Raw genomic sequence first — 14,319 nt, 5'->3', positions numbered from 1 at the left:
GAACTCTGTTGACATGGTTGTAAATTTTTAAGTGTTTCGTGCCTGCTTCTCAGTTGTATTCATACAAATACGGAATTAATATAACGCTAACAAGAATATGAATGCTTCTGTGTATGGCTGCAAATGTAAATAATACATTCGAGACAGAACAGATCTAAACATTAATTGACATTATGGCTGCTTGCCAAAACTCGGGCAATATCTGGACGATGTAAGTGTCACCTAGAAACTTGTAGGAAGGAACGGACGGTACACTTAAAATAGAATATTGCTTAAGGAGGAACAACCCACACACGATGCTTATAACGAGTAGTAGAAAGGAAAATACAATTTGAATGTCCCACAATTTCCCTTCACTATCGGTGTATGCTGTTGGTATACATAAATGTAGGCAGAAGCTATTTGTATTGCTTATCGTTGCCTTGTATTTACATCATGAAGAGGAAGGAATTGAATAACCATCTTGCTCTGGATGGAAAGTATTGTTGACTCTCTTTCGTGGCGTTTTAGTGACAGTTAAACTAGCATCATTCAGGCACATCATCCTGTTAGTGTTTGCGCAAGGAATATTGTGTTCAGGTTTGACACATTAATAGCTCCTACATAGACGCTGGTCGCAGAACATTGTGGTAAACTAAGGCCTGACAAACTTTTTCACAACAGCGAAGTATACGATACCACCTATGCTCTGGACGGAGTTGGTCTTGTTTTCGTTTATAAAGTACATCATTCATTAATGTGGATGTTTAAAACGTTTCTAATTCTCGACCCTAAATTTTGCAGTAAATATAATTGTATATGCATCGAAATGTTCACTTCAAGGAAACATGCACTTTGGAGAAGAGTTTTAAAAACTTCATCAGCAAAGCCTGTTTGAGCAAACCTACATTATTTATTAATAATTGTAATAGATTACTTAAACTACGGATAAAATATACATCATCATCTATATTTTTGTATTTCTTGTGTCGATGCGTAATCGATATTGTAATGTAACAGGAACTCCTCTGATATAATATCTAGAAATGCTTTAAACTATTTTATCAACTGTTATTACTGTAAATGCTCTCATAAATACACGTCCTCGTGAATTTGATGAATAGCCTACAAAAGGAAATCATATCAACATAGTCTTGAGTCACTGAAAGCTCTAGAAGGATCGAGAGAAAACAACTTATCTATTTTACTGTTTGCAAACGCCAAAGCGTCAGGCTGTTCTTGATGGAGATGAGGTTAACACCTGTAAAGCCGTCTCCAATGTGTATGGCAGGCAGACAATGAAAAGAGTTCTAAGTTTTATTCGTTGACTTTTTCATGTGAAAAAGTAAAACTACTTGTGAAATTTTATGTGGAATGATAAATGAACATTATTTTCTGGCAGAATAAGTATTACCTCCTTGCTGTGTCGTTTAACACCTTGGATATCAAACATGTTATTGCGAAAGATTTCAGTGTCACTGGTAAAAATCCAAGTGAACTTTTTATGAGTATGTGAATTCAACTTTCTTTCAGTTTAGTATACATTGCCTGCTAAGTAGGAAATTTTGATTTTTTGCACTGCCAATGTGAAATATAAATACCAATTTCTTATTGCTAAAGCAAGGTGCGTCACAATGTAAAAGTGATTAGAGTGGTTGGGATGCTAGTAATCCAACTCAGTAAGCTACAAGCCCTTGAGATCAGATATCCCAGATCTCGTTTAGCAGCCTGCTTCAACTAATGGCCGTAAGTTCTCCCAGGAGTAATGTAAGTGAGTCTCTGCAAGCCAAATGGAATCGCTGTTATATGTCTTAAACTACGTCTATCACGTATCCAGTCATGTTCGTCTCGTTCTCCGGTACCACATCAAACAATGTAGCGTATTAGCGCGTAGTCTCACTCGTCTGTTTTATGAAAAACATATACAATATTGTCCCTCTAAATCGCGTATAGTATAGCTTCGATGCATCACTTTGAGATACTTTTAAAAATAAATATAAGATACAAAAATGTCTTGGAGACAGTAACATAATGAAGATAAGGGCTCGAAAAAAGTAAATTGCCATTTTTCTTAACATGCAGATTGCCATTTTTCTCTCGCACAAGACAACTGTAGGAAAGCTACAAGTCGTGCAGAAAAAAGACACTTATCGGTGGACACAACATCAGTCAAAATATAAATTAATAATATGCGACGCATGGTAATTGCAGGGCGCAACACTAGGGGGTAAGTCTGGCAGAGCACCTACACAAATTATCCACTCTGTATTGAAGCACCAAATTAATCCCCTCATACAGACAGTCAACCCAAACTATCACAGGGGCTAGATTACCGTAGCCATTTAGTAATACAGGGTGTAACCAAATTCCCTTTATAGACTTCGAGGACAGGTTCCTTATTACTAAGAAATACTAACACTCTCATGGGCACTCAAACGCATACATTAAGAGCTATGGGCACTTGTCCATATTCGTCACTGTGAAACACACGTGTTACGTTCATATTCGCTACTGTGGAACGCATCTCTGTTATTGAACAAGTGGTAATAGCTTCTAAGGTTTGTGTTTTAGAGTCCATGCTTACCGAAACGTTTTGCTTGTTTTAGTGCAAGGAACCTGCTCTCGAAGTCAGTAAAGGGAATTTAGCTGCACCCTGTATAGATCTCAGGCAAGGATGCCCCAAATATACTCTCCCCAGGCGTTGTGTGTGTGTGTGTGTGTGTGTGTGTGTGTGTGTGTGTGTGTTTCTTGACAAACTGACACGTAGAAGACATAATCGGATGTCATTGCAGCTTCGCACACTTACAGTACACACCAAATTTGGGTATGTAATAATCTGTGGCAGGTATAATGAATGACTATGTATTAGTGTTTGAAAGAGGCCTTTCTTTGGGTTTCCATTTGGCCATCTGATCGAATCGTGCAATATCCTGACTTGGGAGCATTCATATGTGACAGTGGGGTCCTATGTTGGGAACGCGAGAGCAGGCATTCTCTCGAGCTTCTTGTAGATCACGTCTGATGACCATCGCCATATTGTGCTCCAAGCACACAGTAACAACTTCACACCTGTTCCTGCAACGCGGGAACTACTTATGGGCTTCGAGAAACATTCTGTATCGATCCTCGGTATTTGCGGGAGGCTTGCAGCAGCTGGAGAATCACGGACCCAACCTTAGGCTACTGTTAAACCAACAACGCAAACGGCTGCGTCTAGAATAGTGCCAGGATACGTGGACTTCTGATAAATGACATCACATTGTGTTTAGCGAAGAATCGTGGCTCTGGACTATCTCAGTTGATCATCATTGACTAGTATAGAGGGGTCCTGTGAACAGGCCCTATTCTTCCCATGTTTGATTAGGCACAACAGTGGAACTTCTGGGGTGGGGAGTTATCTGGTATGACTTCAGATTAAGGTTGGCAATGGCTGAGGGACCTCTGACGCCACAACGGACGTCACAAATGTATTGGTCCTCTAGTGTTACCTGTCATGCGACAATGTCTTTGCGCTACTTTCCAACAGCACAATACTCATCAACCCGTGACGTGTGTCTCTATGAATTGTCTGCGAGATTTTTCAAACTGCACATTTTTGATTGCACTTTAAATATAATATCCGCTATTGCAAGCCAGCATGTATTCTATTACTATGTATCTACATCTACATCTGCATCTACATAGATGACTCCTTAAGCCACGGTACGGTATGTGGCGCAGGCTACCCCGTACCACTACTACCCATTTCCTATCCTGTTACGCTCGCAAATAGAGCGAGAGAAAACCGACTGTCTTTATCCCTCCGCATGAGCCCTAACTTCACGTACCTTATCTTCGTGGTCCTCAAGCGCATTGTATGTTGGTGACAGTAGAATCATTCGGCAGTCAGCTTCAAATATCGGTCCACTAAATTTTCTCTATAGTGTTTCTCGAAAAAAATGTCGCCTTCCCTCCAGGGATTCTCATTTGATTTCGTGAAGCATTTCTGTAGCACTTAGGTGTTATTCGAACCTACCAGCAACAAATCTAGCAGCCCGCTTATCAATTTCTTCGATGTGTTCCTTCAATCCGACCTGGTACGGTTCCCAAAAACATTGGAGCCATATTCAAGAATAGGTCGCACCAGCGTCCTACAAGCGGTCTCCCTTACTGGTGAGCCAGCCTTTCCTAAAATTCTCCCAATAAACGAAGTCGACCGTTCGCCATCCCTATTATAGTTCTCATATATACATACGACTCTACTTGGCCTTCTTCTGTCTTATTGAACCCATCCCCGTCATTTGTGTGATGTCTTCATTCCTTACACTGTACGTTACTGTGGTTTTGCTACACTTCTCCTGTACACCCCTTCCATTACACGGAGAGCCTTTTTCGTCATATTCTTCACCAGAATCCGAACATTTTCCCAAAATGACACAATGATGTCCACAAATCTCTTGCACAGTCGCTCTTTTGTAACAGTAAAATATCGGTACAGTTAAATAAAAATTAACTTCGGTCTTTCTCATTTCTAGATTCTGTTGGATTGTATAATTGTTGAATCCGCTTGTCTAATTTACGTTACGTCTACTTCCAATGTCAGTGAGAATTGGAATTTTATTCAGAAGGGCGGCGGTTCGAATCCCCTTCCGACCATCCAGATTTATGTTACCCGTGGTTTCTCTAATTCGGTTAAGATAAATGCCGAAATGGTTCCTTCGAAAATGATTGATTTCCCTTCTCTTAATTCCCCTGACGAACTTGTAGTCTTTCTTTATGGACCTCGCTATCGACGCCATGTTGAACCCCAGACATCCTTCTTTCTCCTTCTCCAATTTGCCTTTCTCTTTGCTCCCACATAATTTTCTCTCTGTCCTCCAGTTACTTTGTCTTTTCTCTCTTTCTTTAGGTCTCTGTCACTGTGAGTGTATTTGTCGGTTTTATTACCGTTTCTCTTACCACCTTTCGGGACTAGACGGTATGTTAAAAATCTGCATGAATAAAAATATAAATGTTAGCTCGTGCAACATTACTATAAAAATCTAAGAAATTATTTGGCCGATTTACGTCAAAGTTTTACACATTACTCTAACAAATGTTTGGACGAACAGCTATCGAAAATCTCGAAAAGTTCTTGGCTGGTTTATTCAAACTTTGTACGATACCCTATGAAACATTCGAACGAACATAGACTATCCGTTAACAACAATTTACAGATCTTTTGTTAAAACCGTTGGTGAGAAAGTAAATGCTCTGCTTAAATAGCGAGTCGTTTAAACCATTAGACAAATTGTTTCTCCCACGTATATTCCCTCTCGTTATATACGTTCTTGAACATAAATTGTGTACACAACGACGAGTTGTTTAGTTTCTCGCAGAAGGTTTTCACAGGAAAAAAGATAAGTTTTATTTCTGCCTAATCGACTGGTGGGTCCATGTGAAAGTTCATGCGATGCAGAACGCTGTCCATGGATTACACCACGCTCGACTACACCCCCATGCCGCTGGCATTGCGATGCAGAACGCTGTCCATCGGTTACACCACGCTCGACCACACCCCCATGCCGCTGGCATTGACATCCGGTTCCCCCAACCATCGTTAAAGGAACCGTATTTCGACCATGGCTAGCGATAGGCCTGGCACGCCTGCCAATGCTGCATTCCCTGGCGGGACCACCACGCTCGACCACACCCCCATGCCGTTGGCATTGACATCCGGCTCCCCCAACCATCGTTAAAGGAACCGTATTTCGACCATGGCTAGCGGCATTGACATCCGGCTCCCCCAACCATCGTTAAAGGAACCGTATTTCGACCATGGCTAGCGATAGGCCTGGCACGCCTGCAAATGTTGCATTCCTTGGCGGGACCAGCCCACACTCCCCGTCCAATACCCTCACACCCTACCCGTCCACGTTAGGCTAAATTCCTCTGCCTGGCTAATATAGCAGTCACCGTCGGAGGGTGGTACGTGACTACAAGACCCCCACCGCCACACCTCCAAAGTGCATTGCAGTGACACAGTGTAGCCCGCAAAAGACCGGTGATGTTGTATGGTAAAATATCACAAAAAATGGCTTATAATTCTTAATACTACCTCAGCATCAGTGTTTGAAATAACAGTAAACAAGGCCTAAGGTCAGAGAAGATGAGATGAATGTAGAGATAGTTGGAAATGGACGTAAAGAGCGGAGTGAAGGAGAGGTGGGACTGGAGGACAAGGAGAGCGGGAAAAAGGAGATTAAGACTTTTATCGAATTCCCATACATATTAGAAACCTGTGCTTTTTTTTTCTTTCTTTTCCATTTAACCAGACTGAGAGACAGCAACACGCGCTGGGAACAGCTAGTTGAAAATAAGAAAATAGTTCTATATTATAGAAATGTCGATGTCATTCATTTAAACCGTATATGGTGCAGAGGTTGTTGTTGTAAAGCAACAATGGATATTGAGCTAAAGCATCGACTGCGTGACTGTTTTTCCCGTTCCTATCCTCCGGCTCGTTAGCGTGTTGGTTGGATATTTTTATGACAGCAAAGTGCCCGGGATCGAGTATCGCATATCAGCCGCGCCCGGCACGGAGCCTCCGCCTTTCTGGGCTAGTGCCACACCTTTCAGCGGAGGCGCCGAGGTGCGGACGGGTCGCGCCGCCTCTTCTGCGCTGATGGCGCGCCCATCGCCAGCAGCCGTAACGGCAGGTTAAGGGCCGCGCCGCGTCTATCGGCAATACGCGGAGATGGGCAATTCTCGAGCAGTATCCCGCAATCACATCCCGGCGAGCGCAATGGTCCAGCTAATGGAAGCGAGGCTCCGACGCCGTGCTACCCCCGGGGGCCCAGAGGAGCCAAGTGCCTCGCGTCGCCTCCACGAGGAGCTCCTAACAGCCAGCTGACAGCCGCCCTCTGGGATACGTACAGCGGAGTGCAAGCGGCTCCCGTGCGGGAGTGCAGTTACTATAACTGATCTCGTCTCTGATTTAATGTTGTACCGTCGACTCTTACTAGTTCAAAACTGAATAAATCGAACTACTCCATAGATCGAATTTCTCTATAAATTATATCTCTATCGTTATAGCGACCCAACACTTTATACCGTATTGGTGAATACACTGTACTCCTATCATCTTTTATTACGTGTAATTGGTCGCACCTGTTGAATTTGCCTTTGCTGCCACTTTGAGTCTCTGTCGCAGAATCTTATTTTGGTCTCGAAAGTAAAAATGAATTTTTTTACTGTTCGATCACTATTTTCAAGTAAAATGGGCACTCTTACAAATATTATACGAGGTTTTCGAACATATTAACACTTACAAAAATTGTAACGAAAACTGATATGCCGCTAATAACAGTGAAAAGATTTTAGTTGAACTTTTTCGTTGCATTATGCGTTTCATGTGTACCCCATCATCAAGTTATCTTGAAACGTCCTCTTTGAAAAATTATGAATGACTGCGCTGGTAAACTTCTAAGTTATTTGATTTTCAAACAGCTGAGCAAAACTGAACGTACTCAGACATTTCTCTCTTTACTTATCTGATCATCACTAAACTGACAAACAGTATTGTTTTAGCGGAACGCAATCTGACTTTCAATAACCCCTACAAAGGAATGGCCCTGACTAACAATAACCTATACCTTTCGTGAATCACTTACCTGACAATAATCTTCGTTACTCGAACTACTGCAATACAGTGAGCGCCAATACTGCCAGCTAAATAAAAGATTCTAACTACTGAAGACACTAACTACTGATAGGCATATGTAGCAAAGGGAAGACAAACAATGTATTTACCTTAATAGTGTTCAAAAGTCATTACATATTTCATGATCTCTATCTTTACAAATTTCCTTTTTCTGACGGACACACGTCCAGATCGTCCGCTTATAGCAACCTGTCAAACCTCCAGTATCTCTCTCTCCACATCCACCACTGCTAGCGGCTCACCTCCAACTGCACAACGCTACGCGCTGTTCACATCCAACTGCCCAACACTACACAAGTGAATATTCCAGCAATGAGTCCAACCAGCAACAGACTGCACACAGCACAGTCAGTGATTTTCATACAGAACGCCACGTGGCGTTACCAACATAAAAACCTAAACAGCTTACAATCTGTCAAAATAGTATTATACTATCATGAGCACAAAGGTAACTTACATCAAAAAATATCCAACAAATGACAATATAGGAAGAACAAATTATATCTACCAAAATACCAACCTGTGAGAAAATTTTACATGCAAAGGGTGTCACACATAAAAACCCACAAATAACTGTATTAGGTGGTTGTGCCAAGTGGTCAGCTTCAACGTCAGTACACACTTGAAGGAATGTGATGCAAACAAAATCAGGATTAACAGTACACACACCAGATAGCGTGCAAGCCACCAGCGCTCTCTTATACAATCATGAGCACAAAGGTAACACACACCAAAAAATATCCAGCACGTGACAATATAGGATGAAAAAATGATACCTAAAAAAATATAAAGTCTGTGAGAAAATTTTGGATGCAAACAGTGTCACACGTAGAAGTCCACAAGTGCCTGTATTAGGTGATTGTGCCAAGTGATCAACTCCAACTTGTGTACACAAGTGAAGGATCGTGATGCATCCAAAATTAGGATTAACATTAGACACACCAGATGGCGTGCAAGCCAATAGCGCTCTCTTGTGAACACGGAAGAATGTTTTAAGTTTTTCTTTATTTTTACATTTATAATTACAAATACACCATAACTATTACCAAAGAAACCAGAAAACTTACGCACAAAGGATCAGTGGTATACAACAATTAATAAGGAAATTATTAGAATAACCATTACACCACCAGGTGGCGGATAAACCTGCTGTCAAAGCACAAAATGTGTTATTGAAGCTATTCCCGCCATTTTTTTGATGTTTTCATTCCTTACACTGTACGTTACTGTGGTTTTGCTACACGTTCTCCAGTACACTCCTTCCATTACGCAGAGAACCTTTTTCGTCATACCCTTCACCAAAATCCGCATATTTTCCCGAAATAACACATTGATTTCCACAAATCTCTTGCATAGTCGTTTTTTTATATCAGTAATATTGAGCTCTGTTCGGAACAGTGAAATAAAAATTCCGTTTTTATCATTTCCAGACACTGTCGGATTGTATAGTACTCGTAGTCAAATGCGCTTGTTTAATTTACGTTACGTCTACTTCCCATGTCACTGAGAAGTGGAATTTTATTCAGAAGGACGGCGGTTCGAATCCCCTTCCGACCATCCAAAGTCAAATGTTGTTTTCTCAGCTTTATTTTGCTTTCTATATAAAACATATTCACAATTAATGCTTTGAAAGGAAGTTGCCTTACCACCTGGTGGCGGTCTATATAACAGCGCATTGGCTGTTATTCTGATACTTTTCTTATTTTTTTGTTTCATGCTGCTGATCGCTAATAAGTTTCCTTGGTTTCTTTGGTAATACTTTCGTCGTATTTGCAATTGTAAACGTGAAAACAAAACACGAAAGAATTCTTTCGTGGGTGTAATTCAGCGATCCTGGTTTGCACATAATCTGGTGAGCGGTATGTCAGTTTTAATTTTGGGTCCATCACTTCCTAACTTATGTAGTGACGTTGATGTCAATTGCTTTACTATCTTATCACTGCCGATTTTTATGTGAGACACTATTGTGTCCAAAATTTTTTATCGGTGTTCGATTTCGTTATGCATCATTTGCACATCCTACATTGACATGTGTTTGATATTTTCGTTGTACGGCTTTGTGTACTACCTTTGTGCTCATGGTCGTATAGTATATTTTTGACAGATCTTCTGATGATGAGCTGTTGGCGGAAAGCATAATGTAATAAAGCGGTTCCTTTGACGGCTACTAGCGATCTATCAGCATTGGTTAAAATCCTTATAAGTCTCTTGCACGTGTTAACACAAAACAATAAAATCTTGAAGAGCGTACCACTAGGTGATCTCAGTCCACCACTGGTAGCTGGTTACCCAGTCCACTTTGTCTGCTGAAAGCCTCAGTCCATAGAAAAGGCGTTCCGAAAACGGAAACGGCACAGCCCACCTACCAACATTGTACCAATACTGTCCACTGGGTCAGATTACTGGGAATTTTATTTCGTAGAATAGGCATTCCAGAGATAGAACGACAAAGGGAAAGCTTGGCAGTCCTCGGACTTAATGGCTCCACCGTTTCCTTGACTGAATAATAATCTATTCTTAATAATTATATAGCACCCTCAAGAAGAACCCAGACTTTATAGAAATAATTGTTTTAAATCCTTAGGTATATAGAAATAAAATGGTTCAAATGGCTCTGAGCACTATGGGACTCAACTGCTGAGGTCATTAGTCCCCTAGAACTTAGAACTAGTTAAACCTAACTAACCTAAGGACATCACAAACATCCATGCCCGAGGCAGGATTCGAACCTGCGACCGTAGCGGTCTTGCGGTTCCAGACTGCAGCGCCTTTAACCGCACGGCCACTTCGGCCGGCTATAGAAATAAAAAACAATGTTCAATTGCTAATCACGAATACTTTTACCACCATTTTACACCATCTCGCTACCCGTATTCCTCTTTAAATAATCATCAATAAATCATATGGGACACTGAACACAGTACAAAAATGTAAAAGTAACGTCGTTCCGTTACATAGTTCCTTGAAGAAAACCTAGTTAAATAGAACAAAAAAAAAAAAAAAAATGGTTCAAATGGCTCTGAGCACTATGGGACTTAACTTCTAAGGTCATCAGTCCCCTAGAACTTAGAACTACTTAAACCTAATTAACCTAAAGACATCACACACATCCATGCCAGAGGCAGGATTCGAACCTGCGACCGTAGCGGCCGCGCGGTTCCAGACTGTAGCGCCTTTAACCGCTTGGCCACCCCGGCCGGCTAAATAGAACAAATTCGATATTTTAGTTCACTTGATAGTTCACAGTAACTATCATGAGAGACCATACCGCAGGGTCTAAAGTTCAATGTCAATGGCTACCTAACACTGGCTACTTCGAACTGTTTCATAACTACTTCAGATAATTGTTTCGTCGTTCACCTCTTGACGACACGCCTTTGATTTTTTTCATAAATGCGGAACATAAAACAGCATATAAATCAGTCGTGAAAAAGATTTCGAAGAGGTACAAGTGTTCGATTTTCACAGAAAAGAAACCGTTTATAGAACCAGCGAGACGTGGAATGAAAAAAAGATGGATGCATCGGAAAGATTTCCCAGTTGCGTCATCTACGACATCGACTTTGCTGAAGCAGGAAGAAAAGTTTGCTCAAAACGTATCGTACGGCAGGAGGAGGCGGATCTCTCGACGTGAAATCTCGTCTTTTAAAGAATGCCTACTGGAATGACGCAATCAGTGCTGAGGGCAAACTGTCTTTCGGGGCTTATATGTTTACAATAAGCCTGTTATTCGTGCTAGTCTAGTCTGGGCACTGAAGGATGCACTGAAAGTGGGAGTGGCTTAGTATATATATATATATATATATATATATATATATATATATATATATATATATATATATATATATAAACTTCGTTTTTGAAAAGGTTTGTGACCGTTGGTGGCACAGTCTCTTCATCATGCTAAAAATGAACGAAATTAAAATCATGATCTATCGGAAATCGGAATGTCTCTTTAAATCCATACATACACCATGTGATCAAAAATATCCGGGCACCACAAAATCATACGTTTTTCATATTAGGTTACTCCGTATCTTCGACCTCAGTAGTCACCGGACATCCTGCAAAAGCAGAATGGGGCGCTCCGCGGAACTCACGGAGCTCGAACGTGGTGAGATGATTGGGTGTCACTTGCGTCATACGTCTGTACGAGAGATTTCCACACTCCTAAACATCCCTAGGTCCATTGTTTCTGATGTGATAGTACAGTGTAAACGTGAAGGGACACGTACAGCACAAAAGCGTCCAGGCCGACCTCGTCTGTTGACTGACAGAGACCGCCGACAGTTGAAGAAGGTCGTAATGTGTAATCGGCAGACATCTATCCAGACCATCACACAGGAATTCCAAATTGCGTCAGGATCCGCTGCATGTACTACGACAGTTAGACGGGAGGTGAGAAAACTTGGATATAATTGTCGAGAGGCTGCTCATAAGCCACACTTCACGCTGGTATATGTCGAACGACGCTTCGCTTGGTGTAAGGAGCGTAAACATTGGACGATTGAACAGTGGAAAAATGTTGTGTGGAGTGACCAATCACGGTACACAATGTGGAGATCCAATGGCATGATGTGGGTATTGCGAATGCCCGGAGAGCGTCATCTACCAGCGTGTGTAGTGCCAACAGTAGAATTAGGAGGCGGTGGTGTTATGGTGTGGTCGTGTTTTCCATGGAGGGGGCTTGCATCTCGTGTTGTTTTGCGTGGCATTGACGTTTTAAGCACCTTCTTGCTTCCCACAGTTGAAGAGCAATTTGGGGATGGTGATTGCACCTTTCAACACGATCGAGCACATGTTCATATTGCACTGCCTGTGGGGAGTGGGTACACCACAGCAACATCCCTGTAATGTACTGTCCAGCACATAGAACACCTTTGGGATGTTTTGGAACGCCGACTTCGTGCCAGGCCTCACCCATCGACATCAGTACCTCTTCTGACTGCAGTACTCCGTGAAGAATTGGCTGCCATTCTCCAAGTAAGCTTCTAGCATCTGATTGAACATATGCCTGCGAGATGGAATGCTGTCATTAAGGCTAAGGGTGGGCCAACACTAGATTGAATTCCAGCCTTACCGACTGAGAGTGCCACGAACTTGTAAGTCATTTTCAGCCAGGTGTCCGAATACTTTTGATCATATAGTGTATTACAGAAATGAATGTATGGATGCTTGTTTGTATGTATGCTTGTGTGTATGTGTGTTCCACATTTCCTCCTAAACCACAGGACCGATTTCAGCCAAACTGAGGGCACGTATCCTCTACAATCAGGCAACAATCTCTGTGGGAGTAGGAACTATATGCTTATCATAGTTCGGGAGACATTACGCCATAAACAGATGCTTTATAAGCCGCTATATCACTGAAGACTTTTAAATTCTTTACTTCTGTCCCACTTACTCTATTCGCAACACATTTCAGAAATTGTATTCACATATACTGCCGTATTTACTTACATGAATGCATCATTGTACGACACATTGTTGAAGATGAGGCCTACGAGAAAGACAAGCGGCGGCGTATACGTCACGAAGGTAGGCCTGAGCTCGCTCGCTCGCTTAACTCAGCAGACAATCTACGTTCCCACACCTGTTAACTCGTAACTAGGTGTGTACGTACAAACAGGAATTGCATATTCTACTAGAGTTTGGCTATTATGGGGTCTTACTTTTTTTAGTCCTACAATGATTGGAATTCCATAGGCCTACTTATAATTTGTTATGGGTGCACTGGAGTACAAAGAAATTAAAATCATGCCAACATGATTATCAGTTGCCCACTTCTTTTATGAAATGATGATTGTTAAGGAGTAGAGACTAAATTATATAAACAAGTCGTTATATCATTTATATCGATATTGATCTTGTAATAAGTTTTGTTGTAGTAATGTTTGTCAGAATACTTCATAGTAGCAGATTCCAGTAGGAGATGCAATTTTCGTTGATACGTACACGCCCAGCTGCGAGTTAACAGGTTGATAAAAGCATGTTGTCTGCTGAGTTGAGCATGCGAACGAGTTCAGGCCTACCTTCGTGACGCTAGCGCCGCGGCCTGTCATTCCCGTGGGCCTCGGTTCACGAGATATGACGTCATAAAAATTAAGATGCGTTAAAGTGTAGCATCATGCATAAAGTTTTTGTAAATTTCTAATTTTATACAGTAGAGTCTTCTTAAAAAGAAATCTCTGACGCCTTGTAGCGCCTTGACAGCTTCCCCTTGCGTTCTGGTATGTTTGTACATTATTCTGTTATTGGTTCCTTTGAGAGAGTGACGAAAATATTTATTCAATGAAGGATAGCAAGAAAATGCAGAAATACCTCTACAAAATTTAGCAATTATCTTTAAATATGACTAAATGAAAAATTATTTCCATACCAAATACAAAGAGGACAATAGTATCCAGTTACAAGATTACGAGTGAATTTTTGGAGTACTTCGTGTCGTAAAAGTTCATTTAGACAGCCATTTCCAAAATCACGTTGTAGATACGCGAAGCATTTACGTCCAGCGTACAGAAACTCTCCGGGATCATGTCACACGGGGTTCACTGCGGCATTACATATAAGGTTTCATTTCTAATACAGAATTGGTAAAAATGAATACCCGGGAAATTGTTTGCTACTTTCAAAACACATAAAAATAACAGAACTGGGAA

This window comes from Schistocerca americana, chromosome 4, assembly GCF_021461395.2.
Source record: "Schistocerca americana isolate TAMUIC-IGC-003095 chromosome 4, iqSchAmer2.1, whole genome shotgun sequence".
Taxonomy (NCBI): domain Eukaryota; kingdom Metazoa; phylum Arthropoda; class Insecta; order Orthoptera; family Acrididae; genus Schistocerca; species Schistocerca americana.
This window is presented reverse-complemented; position numbering follows the sequence as displayed.